The 14,903-nt window shown below is 51.4% G+C and overlaps 1 protein-coding gene across 5 annotated transcripts in view; it reads right to left on the bottom strand.

Annotated features, from left to right (window-relative positions):
• The window catches only part of PDE3A (phosphodiesterase 3A), a 611,920-nt gene that overhangs the window by 66,767 nt on the left and 530,250 nt on the right, over positions 1 to 14,903 (bottom strand). The window lies entirely within an intron of this gene.

The raw sequence follows: 14,903 nt of genomic DNA, 5'->3' as shown, positions 1-14,903 counted from the left end.
ACTGCCAACTCCAAACCCTGAACTTCTCCTTCACAACCAAACCAGGTAGAGGTAACTATCACTGGCAAGGTCAGAAGCCAGGAGGAGGGATCTTATACCGGCTGGGAGTAACAACTCGGAACAGCTGATACAACCTAAGACGGAGAACTCCAGGAGCCCAAGTAAACAGTTGAACCCTCGCCGCACCAGAGCAAAGAAAGCCAGAACTGCTAATAGGATGGTGAAGCAGTCACCACTAGGAGGAGCTCACAGCCAGAGGTGTATCTAGGGAAGGGGTGAAAACAGGCAGGTGGTCATCTCCCCTGAAAACAGCATTTTGCCGCCCCCCGGACTGGAAGTTGGCCGCTCTCTGAGCCGGCTGTCAAGTCGACAGCTGGCTCATAGAAGGTGCAGCGCGCCGGCTCACAGAAGGTGCAGCGCGCCGGCTAACAGAAGGTGCAGCGCGCCGGCTCACAGAAGGTGCAGCGCACCGGCTAACAGAAGGTGCAGCGCACTGGCTCACAGAAGGTGCAGCACGCCGGCTCCCAGTGAACGACTGAAGCTCTGACTGCCGGTTCAGAGCAACATCAGTAGCGTAATCAGGTCATGTGATCATGCTGCTGACATCACTCGCCGTCGCGCAGAGGCACACATTGGTGGCAAGTGCTTCAGACCAGAGGAGCTGAAGACACCGAAGATTTAGTGTAACCTGGGGAGATTTAGTGTGTGTGGGGGGCTTAGTGTGTGTGTGTGATTTAGTGTGTGGGTGTGTGTGTGTGTGGGGGGGGTAGGGGGAGATTTAGTGTTGAGGCGATGGAAGATTTGAGGACAAGTTTGGGGAGCAAGGCAGGGACAGGTGCAGACAAAATATGGGGAGCGAAGGAAATTTGAAGACAGTATGAGGAGCAAAGGGGGAGATGGGGGCATGTATGAGGAAACCGTATGGGGGGATGGGTGCAGGCACAGTATGGTGAGTGGGGGGATGGTTGCGAACACAGAATGAGGAGCGAGGAGGTAATGTATGAAGAGGGGATGAGTGCAGACACAGTATGGTGAGTGGGGGGCTTGGTATAAAAGCAGTATGGGGAGCGAAGGGGGGGAATGTATGCTGAGATAGTAAGGAGAGCGAGTGGGGGGATGGGTGCGGACACAGTATTGGGAGCGAGAGGAAGAATATATGTGGATACAGTATGGTAAGTGGGGGGAAGGGTGCGGACACAGTATGAGTAGTGAGGGGAAGAATGTATGCGGACTCAGTATGGGGGGTGAGGGTGATGAGATGGGTGCGGACACAGTATGGAGAGTCCGGGGTATGTGAGAGGAGGCAATATGGAGAGCGAGGGGGTAAATATCGTATATACTCGAGTATAAGCCGACTTTTTCAGCCAATTTTTTAGGCTGAAAAAGCCCCCCTCGTCATATACTCGAGTATATACATGGTCCGGTGGTGGATAGTGGGGGGGGGGGTTGCGGCGGCGGAGGAGCGGGGCACACGCAGTAGCTGGATGCTGCAGCTACCATGTATGAATATTCACCCTTGTCCACGCCCATGGAGACACTGTGCGCACACCATTAAAGAACAGGGATATTCACTCTTCTCCACGCACATAGTCCCAGCATGGAGAGGAGTGAATATCTCCGCAGCTCACCTCAGAGTCTGAGGGCGCATGGTAGTGACATCATGCGCTGCTCAGATGCGGAGGCGAGCTGCTACTGGCAGAACAGGAGCAGCGCTGGAGCAGAGGGGAGGAAGGGGAGTATGAGTGTTTATTTTTTTTAAATGTGTGCAGTGATGGGGGGGCTATGCAAACCATGATAGGGGGGGCCGTACATACCAGGATTGAGTCTGAGGGGGCCATGCATATTAGGATTGGGGATGAGGGGGCCATGCATACCAGGATTGGAGATGAGGGGTGCCATGCATACCAGGATTGAGGAGTGAGGGGTACAATGCATACCAGGATTGGGGATGAGGGGTGCCATGCATACCAGGATTGAGGAGTGAGGGGTACAATGCATACCAGGATTGGAGATGAGGGGTGCCATGCATACCAGGATTGGGGATGAGGGGTGCCATGCATACCAGGATTGGGGATGAGTGGCCATGCATACCAGGATTGGGGATGAGTGGCCATGCATACCAGGATAAGGGATGAGGGGGCCATGCATGTCAGGATTGGGGATGAGGGGGCCATGCATACCAGGATTGGGGATGAAGAGGACATGCATGTCAGGATTGGGGTTGAGGGGGCCATGTATACCAAGATTGGGGATGAGGGGTGCCATGCATATCAGGATTGGGGATGAGGGGGCCATGCGTACCAGGATTGGGGGATGATGGGGCCATGCATACCAGGAATGGGGATGAGGGGTGCCATGCATATCAGGATTGGGGATAAGGGGGCCATGCGTACCAGGATTGGGGGATGAGGGGGCAATGCGTACCAGGATGGGAAAATTTACCATTAGCTGCTGCATTTTCCACGCTAGGCTTATACTCGAGTAAATACGTTTTCCCAGTTTTTTGTGGTAAAATTAGGGGCCTCGGCTTACATTCGGTTCAGTTTGTACTCTAGTATATATGGTACATGAGGAGACAGCATGGTTAGAAGGGGTGATGTGTGAGGAGACAGTATGAGGAGGGATGGGGAAATGTGTGAGGAGACTATTGAGGAAAATAGTGCGAGAAGACAGTATTTGGGAGGGGGAAGTATGAGAGGGCACAGAATAGAGACTGAGTAATGTGGAGGGGTTTAGCATGGGGGGGGGGACAGTATACCAAGGAGGGGGAGTGTAATGAGGGGGCACAGTATAGAGACTGGGACACAGTGTGAGAGGACAGTGTGAAGAGGGGGCCCAGTATGGAAAGTAAGGGGAGTGTAATGAGGGGGCCCAGTATGGAAAGGAGGGGGCAGTGTGCAGGGCATGTACCATAAGAGGGACAGTGCGGGGCTCATATTTTGTGCAGGGAATATAGTGAGGGGCAATCAGTTATTTAGGGGCTCAGTGTAGGGCAGATATTGTTATTCAGGAGCAGCATAATGACACTGTATCTTTAAGGGCATCGTGTGGGGATGTGCTGCAGAAGACCGGAGAAGATGGAAGTCTGCAGAGACGAAGAGGAAGAAGAAAAGACAGAGACGACTCCAGAGACAGCGCCATCTATCAGGTACCTGGGTGTAAATGTTATTTATGATACTAGTTCTCACATTCTTAATTCTGTTAGGAGCATTAGAGGAATCGTCCAGGTCGGTGATGAGTCTGCAGCCATTCTCTGTGACTGCAGACTTCTGACTTCTCACAGTGCGCACCGCACGCTGTCAGGATTCTCTGGTGCCGGTGATTTACATACATGCGGTCACATGCAGACTAGACACTCAATGGAAATGAATTGAGCGAGGCCGGACACGTCTAGTCGTAATGTGGCCTGAAGTCTACAGATCTCATACTTGTGCAAGGGAGAATCCTAAAAGTGTGCAGTGCACGTGCTGAGAGAAGTCAGAAGCCTGCAGACACATAGGGGGTGACACGTAGAGTGGCTGCAGACTGTCGTCTCAAGCCTGGACGAGCCCTTTAATTATAAAATGAAGCCCTGCAGCCAATCCTAACAGCGTGTAATATCCTCACTGTCAGGATCCAGCTCTGCCTCCGTCCGTCATCACTCATGTGTGATTTTCACACTGACGGTCACCTGACATCTCGCAGGATTTCACTGAAGATTGAATGAGGCAGAAGAGCTCGTCAGCACGTGAGTAAGTGTGCAAGTCACATCTGTGCTGGGGGGATAGGGGGCGCCAAACTGAACGCCGGCCCCGGTGCCAGAGAGCAAAGATAACCTCTGTATGCAGGAGACTGGAGGACAAGACACGGTGCAACAGCAGAAGACTGACTGCAGCTCTGGAGGTGACTGGAGGACAAGACATGATGTAACAGCAGAATAGTGACTGCAGCTCTGGAGGTGACTGGAGGACAAGACATGGTGTAACAGCAGAATAGTGACTGCAGCTCTGGAGGTGATTGGAGGATAAGACACGATGCAACTGCAGAATAGTGACTGCAGCTCTGGAGGTGACTGGAGGATAAGACACGATGTAACAGCAGAATAGTGACTGCAGCTCTGGAGGTGACTGGAGGATAAGACATGATGTAACAGCAGAATAGTGACTGCAGCTCTGGAGGTGACTGGAGGACAAGACACGGTGCAACAGCAGAAGACTGACTGCAGCTCTGGAGGTGACTGGAGGACAAGACACGGTGCAACAGCAGAAGACTGACTGCAGCTCTGGAGGTGACTGGAGGACAAGACACGGTGCAACAGCAGAAGACTGACTGCAGCTCTGGAGGTGACTGGAGAATAAGACACGGTGCAACAGCAGAAGAGTGAGTGCAGCTCTGGAGGAGACTGGACGACAAGACACGGTGTAACAGCAGAAGACTGACTGCAGCTCTGGAGGAGACTGGAGGACAAGACATGGTGTAACAGCAGAAGACTGACTGCAGCTCTGGAGGAGACTGGAGGACAAGACACGGTGCAACAGCAGAATAGTGACTGCAGCTCTGGAGGTGACTGGAGGATAAGACATGATGTAACAGCAGAATAGTGAGTGCAGCTCTGGAGGTGACTGGAGGATAAGACACGGTGCAACAGCAGAAGACTGACTGCAGCTCTGGAGGTGACTGGAGGATAAGACATGATGTAACAGCAGAATAGTGACTGCAGCTCTGTAGGTGACTGGAGGATAAGACACGGTGCAACAGCAGAAGAGTGAGTGCTGCTCTGGAGGAGACTGGAGGACAAGACACGGTGTAACAGCAGAAGACTGACTGCAGCTCTGGAGGAGACTGGAGGACAAGACACGGTGCAACAGCAGAAGAGTGAGTGCAGCTCTGGAGGTGACTGGAGGACAAGACACGGTGTAACAGCAGAAGACTGACTGCAGCTCTGGAGGAGACTGGAGGACAAGTCACGGTGTAACAGCAGAAGACTGACTGCAGCTCTGGAGGAGACTGGAGGACAAGACACGGTGCAACAGCAGAAGAGTGAGTGCTGCTCTGGAGGTGACTGGAGGACAAGACACGGTGTAACAGCAGAAGACTGACTGCAGCTCTGGAGGTGACTGGAGGATAAGACATGATGTAATAGCAGAATAGTGACTGCAGCTCTGGAGGTGACTGGAGGATAAGACATGATGTAACAGCAGAAGACTGACTGCAGCTCTGGAGGAGACTGGAGGACAAGACACGGTGTAACAGCAGAAGAGTGAGTGCTGCTCTGGAGGTGACTGGAGGACAAGACACGGTGTAACAGCAGAAGACTGACTGCAGCTCTGGAGGTGACTGGAGGACAAGACACGGTACAACAGCAGAAGACTGACTGCAGCTCTGGAGGTGACTGGAGGATAAGACACGATGTAACAGCAGAAGACTGGCTGCAGCTCTGGAGGTGACTGGAGGACAAGACACGGTGCAACAGCAGAAGACTGACTGCAGCTCTGGAGGTGACTGGAGGACAAGACACGGTGCAACAGCAGAAGACTGACTGCAGCTCTGGAGGTGACTGGAGGACAAGACACGGTGCAACAGCAGAAGACTGACTGCAGCTCTGGAGGTGACTGGAGGATAAGACACGGTGTAACAGCAGAATAATGACTGCAGCTCTAGAGGTAACTGGAGGATAAGACACGGTGTAACAGCAGAATAGTGAGTGCAGCTCTGGAGGTGACTGGAGGATAAGACATGATGTAACAGCAGAATAGTGGCTGCAGCTCTGGAGGTGACTGGAGGATAAGACATGATGTGACAGCAGAATAGTGAGGGCAGCTCTGGAGGTGACTGGAGGATAAGACACGGTGCAACAGCAGAAGACTGACTGCAGCTCTGGAGGTGACTGGAGGATAAGACACGGTGTAACAGTAGAAAACTGACTGCAGCTCTGGAGGTGACTGGAGGACAAGACACGGACACGGTGCAACAGCAGAAGACTGACTGCAGCTCTGGAGGTGACTGGAGGATAAGACAAGGTGTAACAGCAGAAAAGTGAGAGCAGCTCTAGAGGTGACTGGAGGATAAGACACGGTGTAACAGCAGAATAGTGAGTGCAGCTCTGGAGGTGACTGGAGGATAAGACATGATGTAACAGCAGAAAAGTGAGTGCAGCTCTGGAGGTGACTGGAGGACAAGACATGATGTAACAGCAGAATAGAAAATGCAGCTCTGGAGGTGACTGGAGGATAAGACACAATGTAACAGCAGAATAGTGAGTGCAGCTCTGGAGGAGACTGGAGCACAAGACACGGTGCAACAGCAGAAGACTGACTGCAGCTCTGGAGGTGACTGGAGGATAAGACACGGTGTAACAGCAGAATAACGACTGCAGCTCTAGAGGTGACTGGAGGATAAGACACGGTGTAACAGCAGAATAGTGAGTGCAGCTCTGGAGGTGAGTGGAGGATAAGACACGGTGCAACAGCAGAAGACTGACTGCAGCTCTGGAGGTGACAGGAGGATAAGACACGGTGAAACAGCAGAAGACTGACTGCAGCTCTGGAGGTGACTGGAGGACAAGACACGGTGCAACAGCAGAAGACTGACTGCAGCTCTGGAGGTGACTGGAGAATAAGACACGGTGTAACAGCAGAATAGTGAGTGCAGCTCTAGAGGTGACTGGAGGATAAGACATGATATAACAGCAGAATAGTGACTGCAGCTCTGGAGGTGACTGGAGGAAAAGACATGATGTAACAGCAGAATAGTGAGTGCAGCTCTGGAGGTGACCGGAGGATAAGACATGATGTAACAGCAGAATAGTGAGTGCAGCTCTGGAGGTGACCGGAGGATAAGACATGATGTAACAGCAGAATAGTGAGTGCAGCTCTGGAGGTGACCGGAGGATAAGACATGATGTAACAGCAGAATAGTGAGTGCAGCTAGGGAGGTGACTGGAGGATAAGACATGATGTAATAGCAGAATAGTGAGTGCAGCTCTGGAGGTGACTGGAGGATAAGACACGGTGCAACAGCAGAAGACTGACTGCAGCTCTGGAGGTGACAGGAGGATAAGACACGGTGAAACAGCAGAAGACTGACTGCAGCTCTGGAGGTGACTGGAGGACAAGACACGGTGCAACAGCAGAAGACTGACTGCAGCTCTGGAGGTGACTGGAGAATAAGACACGGTGTAACAGCAGAATAGTGAGTGCAGCTCTAGAGGTGACTGGAGGATAAGACACGGTGTAACAGCAGAATAGTGAGTGCAGCTCTGGAGGTGACTGGAGGATAAGACATGATGTAACAGCAGAATAGTGAGTGCAGCTCTGGAGGTGACTGGAGGATAAGACATGATGTGACAGCAGAATAGTGACTGCAGCTCTGGAGGTGACTGGAAGATAAGACATGATATAACAGCAGAATAGTGACTGCAGCTCGAGAGGTGACTGGAGAATAAGACATGATGTAACAGCAGAATAGTGAGTGCAGCTCTAGAGGTGACTGGAGGATAAGACACGGTGTAACAGCAGAATAGTGAGTGCAGCTCTGGAGGTGACTGGAGGATAAGACATGATGTAACAGCAGAATAGTGAGTGCAGCTCTGGAGGTGACTGGAGGATAAGACATGATGTGACAGCAGAATAGTGACTGCAGCTCTGGAGGTGACTGGAGGATAAGACATGATGTAAGAGCAGAAGAGTGACTGCAGCTCTGGAGGTGACCGGAGGATAAGACATGATGTAACAGCAGAATAGTGAGTGCAGCTCTAGAGGTGACTGGAGGATAAGACATGATGTGATAGCAGAATAGTGAGTGCAGCTGTGGAGGTTACTGGAGGATAAGACATGATGTATCAGGAGAATAGTGAGTGCAGCTCTGGAGGTGACTGGAGGATAAGACATGATGTAACAGCAGAATAGTGACTGCAGCTCTGGAGGTGACTGGAGGATAAGACATGATATAACAGCAGAATAGTGACTGCAGCTCGAGAGGTGACTGGAGGATAAGACATGATGTAATAGCAGAATAGTGAGTGCAGCTCTGGAGGTGACTGGAGGATAAGACACGGTGCAACAGCAGAAGACTGACTGCAGCTCTGGAGGTGACAGGAGGATAAGACACGGTGTAACAGCAGAAGACTGACTGCAGCTCTGGAGGTGACTGGAGGACAAGACACGGTGCAACAGCAGAAGACTGACTGCAGCTCTGGAGGTGACTGGAGGATAAGACACGGTGTAACAGCAGAATAGTGAGAGCAGCTCTAGAGGTGATTGGAGGATAAGACACGGTGTAACAGCAGAATAGTGAGTGCAGCTCTGGAGGTGACTGGAGGATAAGACATGATGTGACAGCAGAATAGTGACTGCAGCTCTGGAGGTGACTGAAGGATAAGACATGATGTGACAGCAGAATAGTGACTGCAGCTCTGGAGGTGACTGGAGGATAAGACATGATGTGACAGCAGAATAGTGACTGCAGCTCTGGAGGTGACTGGAAGATAAGACACGGTGTAACAGCAGAATAGTGAGTGCAGCTCTGGAGGTGACTGGAGGATAAGACATGATGTAACAGCAGAATAGTGAGTGCAGCTCTGGAGGTGACTGGAGGATAAGACATGATGTGACAGCAGAATAGTGACTGCAGCTCTGGAGGTGACTGGAGGATAAGAGATGATGTAAGAGCAGAAGAGTGACTGCAGCTCTGGAGGTGACCGGAGGATAAGACATGATGTAACAGCAGAATAGTGAGTGCAGCTCTAGAGGAGACTGGAGGATAAGACATGATGTGATAGCAGAATAGTGAGTGCAGCTCTGGAGGTGACTGGAGGATAAGACATGATGTATCAGGAGAATAGTGAGTGCAGCTCTGGAGGTGACTGGAGGATAAGACATGATGTAACAGCAGAATAGTGACTGCAGCTCTGGAGGTGACTGGAGGATAAGACATGATATAACAGCAGAATAGTGACTGCAGCTCGAGAGGTGACTGGAGGATAAGACATGATGTGATAGCAGAATAGTGAGTGCAGCTCTGGAGGTGACTGGAGGATAAGACATGATGTATCAGGAGAATAGTGAGTGCAGCTCTGGAGGTGACTGGAGGATAAGACATGATGTAACAGCAGAATAGTGAGTGCAGCTCTGGAGGTGACTGGAGGATAAGACATGATATAACAGCAGAATAGTGACTGCAGCTCGAGAGGTGACTGGAGGATAAGACATGATGTAACAGCAGAAGACTGACTGCAGCTCTGGAGGTGACAGGAGGATAAGACACGGTGTAACAGCAGAAGACTGACTGCAGCTCTAGAGGTGACTGGAGGACAAGACACGGTGCAACAGCAGAAGACTGACTGCAGCTCTGGAGGTGACTGGAGGATAAGACACGGTGTAACAGCAGAATAGTGAGAGCAGCTCTAGAGGTGACTGGAGGATAAGACACGGTGTAACAGCAGAATAGTGAGTGCAGCTCTGGAGGTGACTGGAGGATAAGACATGATGTAACAGCAGAATAGTGAGTGCAGCTCTGGAGGTGACCGGAGGATAAGACATGATGTAACAGCAGAATAGTGAGTGCAGCTCTGGAGGTGACTGCAGGATAAGACATGATGTAACAGCAGAATAGTGACTGCAGCTCTAGAGGTGACTGGAGGATAAAACACCATGTAACAGCAGAATAGTGACTGCAGCTCTAGAGGTGAGTGGAGGATAAAACACCATGTAACAGCAGAATAGTGACTGCAGTTCTGGAGGATAAGACATGATGTAACAGCAGAATAGTGACTGCAGCTCTGGAGGTGACTGGAGGATAAGACACGATGTAACAGCAGAATAGTGACTGCAGCTCTGGAGGTGACTGGAGGATAAGACACGATGTAACAGCAGAATAGTGACTGCAGCTCTGGAGGTGACTGGAGGATAAGACACGATGTAACAGCAGAATAGTGAGTGCAGCTCTGGAGGTGACTGGAGGATAACACATGATTTAACAGCAGAATAGTGACTGCAGCTCTGGAGGTGACTGGAGGATAAGACACGATGTAACAGCAGAATACTGAGCGCAGCTCTGGAGGTGACTGGAGGATAAGACACGATGTAACAGCAGAATACTGAGCGCAGCTCTGGAGGTGACTGGAGTATAAGACACGATGTAACAGCAGAATAGTGACTGTAGCTCTGGAGGTGACTGGAGGATAAGACATGATGTAACAGCAGAATAGTGAGTGCAGCTCTGGAGGTGACTGGAGGATAAGACATGATGTAACAGCAGAATAGTGACTGCAGCTCTGTAGGTGACTGGAGGATAAGACACGATGTAATAGCAGAATAGTGAGTGCAGCTCTGGAGGTGACTGGAGGATAACACATGATGTAACAGCAGAATAGTGAGTGCAGCTCTGGAGGTGACTGGAGGATAAGACACGATGTAAGAGCAGAATAGTGACTGCTGCTCTGGATGTGACTGGAGGATAAGACAAGATGTAACAGCAGAATAGTGACTGCAGCTCTGGAGGTGACTGGAGGATAAGACACAGTGTAACAGCAGAATAGTGAGTGCAGCTCTGGAGGTGACTGGAGGATAACACATGATGTAACAGCAGAATAGTGACTGCAGCTCTGGAGGTGGCTCATGGTGATCAGTGGCCGGGCGACTTCTAGCCTTTTTGACAACCAGTGAGCGGCACCTTCATCGTTTGCTGTTGTAGTCAGGCTGGTTGGACGGTGGCCGCCCCCTTCAGGTGACGTTATGAATGGCTGAGTGAGGGTCCTCGTTCTCCTGGTTTTCGGGGTCTGTGAATGTTCAGGAGGATGTTGGTCTGTAACTAAATCTCTGATTTCTGAGCCTCGGCGCTGACGTCAGTACAGCTATGTCCCCACTAGATGGCGGCCTCCTATCAGGAAAGCCAACAGTAAATCCCCCAAAGTTCAGACCTCCCTCCGCACCTCCATGTTTACCAGAAATGAAGACGCAGCAAATCTTCAAAGCCAGAATGGGGTCACACAAGACAGAAGACAGACAAGTCTGGAGCGTTATACGCCCCAGACCTGCTGGGTCCACCGACACCAAAACAGCCGGAAAACCTGCCCTAAAATCTGCCCCCAAAGATGCACCAAAGTCTGCCCCAAAATGCCCCAATACCTGCCCCAAAAGATGCACTAAAGTCTGCCCCAAAATGCCCCAATACCTGCCCCAAAAGATGCACCGAAGGCTGCCCCAAAATGCCCAAATACCTGCCCCAAAAGATGCACCGAAGTCTGCCCCAAAATCTGCCCCAAAAGATGCACCTAAGTCTGCCCCAAAATGCCTCAATACCTGCCCCAAAAGATGCACCGAAGTCTGCCCCAAAATGCCCCAATACCCGCCCCAAAAGATGCACCGAAATCTGTCCCAAAATGCCCCAATACCTGCCCCAACAGATGCACCGAAGGCTGCCCCAAAATGCCCCAATAGATGCACCGAAGTCTGCCCCAAAATGCCCCAATACCTGCCCCAAAAGATGCACCGAAGTCTGCCCCAAAATGCCCCAATACCTGCCCCAAAAGATGCACCGAAGTCTGCCCCAAAATTCCCGAATACCTGCCCCAAAAGATGCACCGAAGTCTGCCCCAAATGCCCCAATACCTGCCTCAAAAGATGCACCGAAGGCTGCCTCAAAATGCCCAAATTCCTGCCCCCAAAGATGCACCAAAGTCTGCCCCAATACCTGCGCCAAAAGATGCACCAAAGTCTGCCCCAAAATGCCCCAATACCTGCGCCAAAGGATTCACCGAAGTCTGTCCCAAAATGCCCCAATACCTGCCCCAAAAGATGCACCGAAGGCTGCCCCAAAATGCCCCAATACCTGCCCCAAAAGATTCACCGAAGTCTGTCCCAAAATGCCCCAATACCTGCCCCAAAAGATGCACCAAAGTCTGCCCCAAAATGCCCCAATATCCGCCCCAAAAGATGCACCAAAGTCTGCCCCAAAATGCCTCAATACCTGCCCCAAAAGATGCACCAAAGTCTGCCCAAAAATGCCTCAATACCTGCCCCCAAAGATGCACCAAAGTCTGCCCCAAAATGCCCCAATACCCGCCCCAAAAGATGCACCAAAGTCTGCCCCAAAATGCCTCAATACCAGCCCCCAAAGAAACACCAAAGTCTGCCCCAAAATGCCTCAATACCCGCCCCAAAAGATGCACCAAAGTCTGCCCCAAAAGATGCACCAAAGTCTGCCCAAAACGCCCCAATAGATGCACCGAAGTCTGCCCCAAAATGCCCCAATACCCACCCCAAAAGATGCACCAAAGTCTGCCCCAAAATGCCTCAATACCTGCCCCCAAAGTCTGCCCCAAAATGCCTCAATACCCGCCCCAAAAGATGCACCAAAGTCTGCCCCAAAATGCCTCAATACCTGCCCCAAAAGATGCACCAAAGTCTGCCCCAAAATGCCCCAAAATATGTACAGAAGTCTGCCCCAAAATGGCTCAATACCTGCCCCAAAAGATGCACCGAAGTCTGCCCCAATATGCCTCAATACCTGCCCCAAAAGATGCACCGAAGGCTGCCCCAAAATGCCCTAATACCTGCCCCAAAAGATGCACCGAAGGCTGCCCCAAAAGATGCACCGAAGTCTGCCCTAAAATGCCCCAATACCTGCCCCAAAAGATGCACCAAAGTCTGTCCCAAAATGCCCCAATACCTGCCCCAAAAGATGCACCAAAGTCTGCCCCAAAATGCCTCAATACCTGCCCCCAAAGATGCACCAAAGTCTGCCCCAAAATGCCCCAATACCCGCCCCAAAAGATGCACCAAAGTCTGCCCCAAAATGCCTCAATACCAGCCCCCAAAGAAACACCAAAGTCTGCCCCAAAATGCCCCAATACCCGCCCCAAAAGATGCACCGAAATCTGTCCCAAAATGCCCCAATACCTGCCCCAACAGATGCACCGAAGGCTGCCCCAAAATGCCCCAATAGATGCACCGAAGTCTGCCCCAAAATGCCCCAATACCTGCCCCAAAAGATGCACCGAAGTCTGCCCCAAAATGCCCCAATACCTGCCCCAAAAGATGCACCGAAGTCTGCCCCAAAATTCCCGAATACCTGCCCCAAAAGATGCACCGAAGTCTGCCCCAAATGCCCCAATACCTGCCTCAAAAGATGCACCGAAGGCTGCCTCAAAATGCCCAAATTCCTGCCCCCAAAGATGCACCAAAGTCTGCCCCAATACCTGCGCCAAAAGATGCACCAAAGTCTGCCCCAAAATGCCCCAATACCTGCGCCAAAGGATTCACCGAAGTCTGTCCCAAAATGCCCCAATACCTGCCCCAAAAGATGCACCGAAGGCTGCCCCAAAATGCCCCAATACCTGCCCCAAAAGATTCACCGAAGTCTGTCCCAAAATGCCCCAATACCTGCCCCAAAAGATGCACCAAAGTCTGCCCCAAAATGCCCCAATATCCGCCCCAAAAGATGCACCAAAGTCTGCCCCAAAATGCCTCAATACCTGCCCCAAAAGATGCACCAAAGTCTGCCCCAAAATGCCTCAATACCTGCCCCCAAAGATGCACCAAAGTCTGCCCCAAAATGCCCCAATACCCGCCCCAAAAGATGCACCAAAGTCTGCCCCAAAATGCCTCAATACCAGCCCCCAAAGAAACACCAAAGTCTGCCCCAAAATGCCTCAATACCCGCCCCAAAAGATGCACCAAAGTCTGCCCAAAACGCCCCAATACCTGCCCCAAAAGATGCACCGAAGTCTGCCCCAAAATGCCCCAATACCCACCCCAAAAGATGCACCAAAGTCTGCCCCAAAATGCCTCAATACCTGCCCCCAAAGTCTGCCCCAAAATGCCTCAATACCCGCCCCAAAAGATGCACCAAAGTCTGCCCCAAAATGCCCCAAAATATGTACAGAAGTCTGCCCCAAAATGGCTCAATACCTGCCCCAAAAGATGCACCGAAGTCTGCCCCAATATGCCTCAATACCTGCCCCAAAAGATGCACCGAAGGCTGCCCCAAAATGCCCTAATACCTGCCCCAAAAGATGCACCGAAGGCTGCCCCAAAAGATGCACCGAAGTCTGCCCTAAAATGCCCCAATACCTGCCCCAAAAGATGCACCAAAGTCTGTCCCAAAATGCCCCAATACCTGCCCCAAAAGATGCACCAAAGTCTGCCCCAAAATGCCTCAATACCTGCCCCCAAAGATGCACCAAAGTCTGCCCCAAAATGCCCCAATACCCGCCCCAAAAGATGCACCAAAGTCTGCCCCAAAATGCCCCAATACCCGCCCCAAAAGATGCACCAAAGTCTGCCCCAAAATGCCCCAATACCCGCCCCCAAAGAAACACCAAAGTCTGCCCCAAAATGCCTCAATACCCGCCCCAAAAGATGCATCAAAGTCTGCCCCAAAATGCCTCAATACCTGCCCCAAAAGATGCACCAAAGTCTGCCCCAAAATGCCCCAATACCTGCCCCAAAAGATGCACCGAAGTCTGCCCCAAAATGCCCCAATACCCACCCCAAAAGATGCACCAAAGTCTGCCCCAAAATGCCTCAATACCTGCCCCCAAAGTCTGCCCCAAAATGCCTCAATACCCGCCCCAAAAGATGCACCAAAGTCTGCCCCAAAATGCCTCAATACCTGCCCCAAAAGATGCACCAAAGTCTGCCCCAAAATATGCACAGAAGTCTGCCCCAAAATGCCTCAATACCTGCCCCAAAAGATGCACCGAAGGCTGCCCCAAAAGATGCACCGAAGTCTGCCCTAAAATGCCCCAATACCTGCCCCAAAAGATGCACCGAAGTCTGCCCCAAATGCCCCAATACCTGCCTCAAAAGATGCACCGAAGGCTGCCTCAAAATGCCCAAATTCCTGCCCCCAAAGATGCACCAAAGTCTGCCCCAATACCTGCGCCAAAAGATGCACCAAAGTCTGCCCCAAAATGCCCCAAT

This window comes from Phyllobates terribilis, unplaced genomic scaffold (genome assembly GCF_046119375.1).
Source record: "Phyllobates terribilis strain yellow unplaced genomic scaffold, ASM4611937v1 Scaffold_10__3_contigs__length_209671492, whole genome shotgun sequence".
In the NCBI taxonomy this organism is placed as follows: Eukaryota; Metazoa; Chordata; class Amphibia; order Anura; family Dendrobatidae; genus Phyllobates; species Phyllobates terribilis.
Note: the sequence above shows the minus strand (reverse complement) of the source record. Positions and strands in the feature narration are given on the sequence as shown.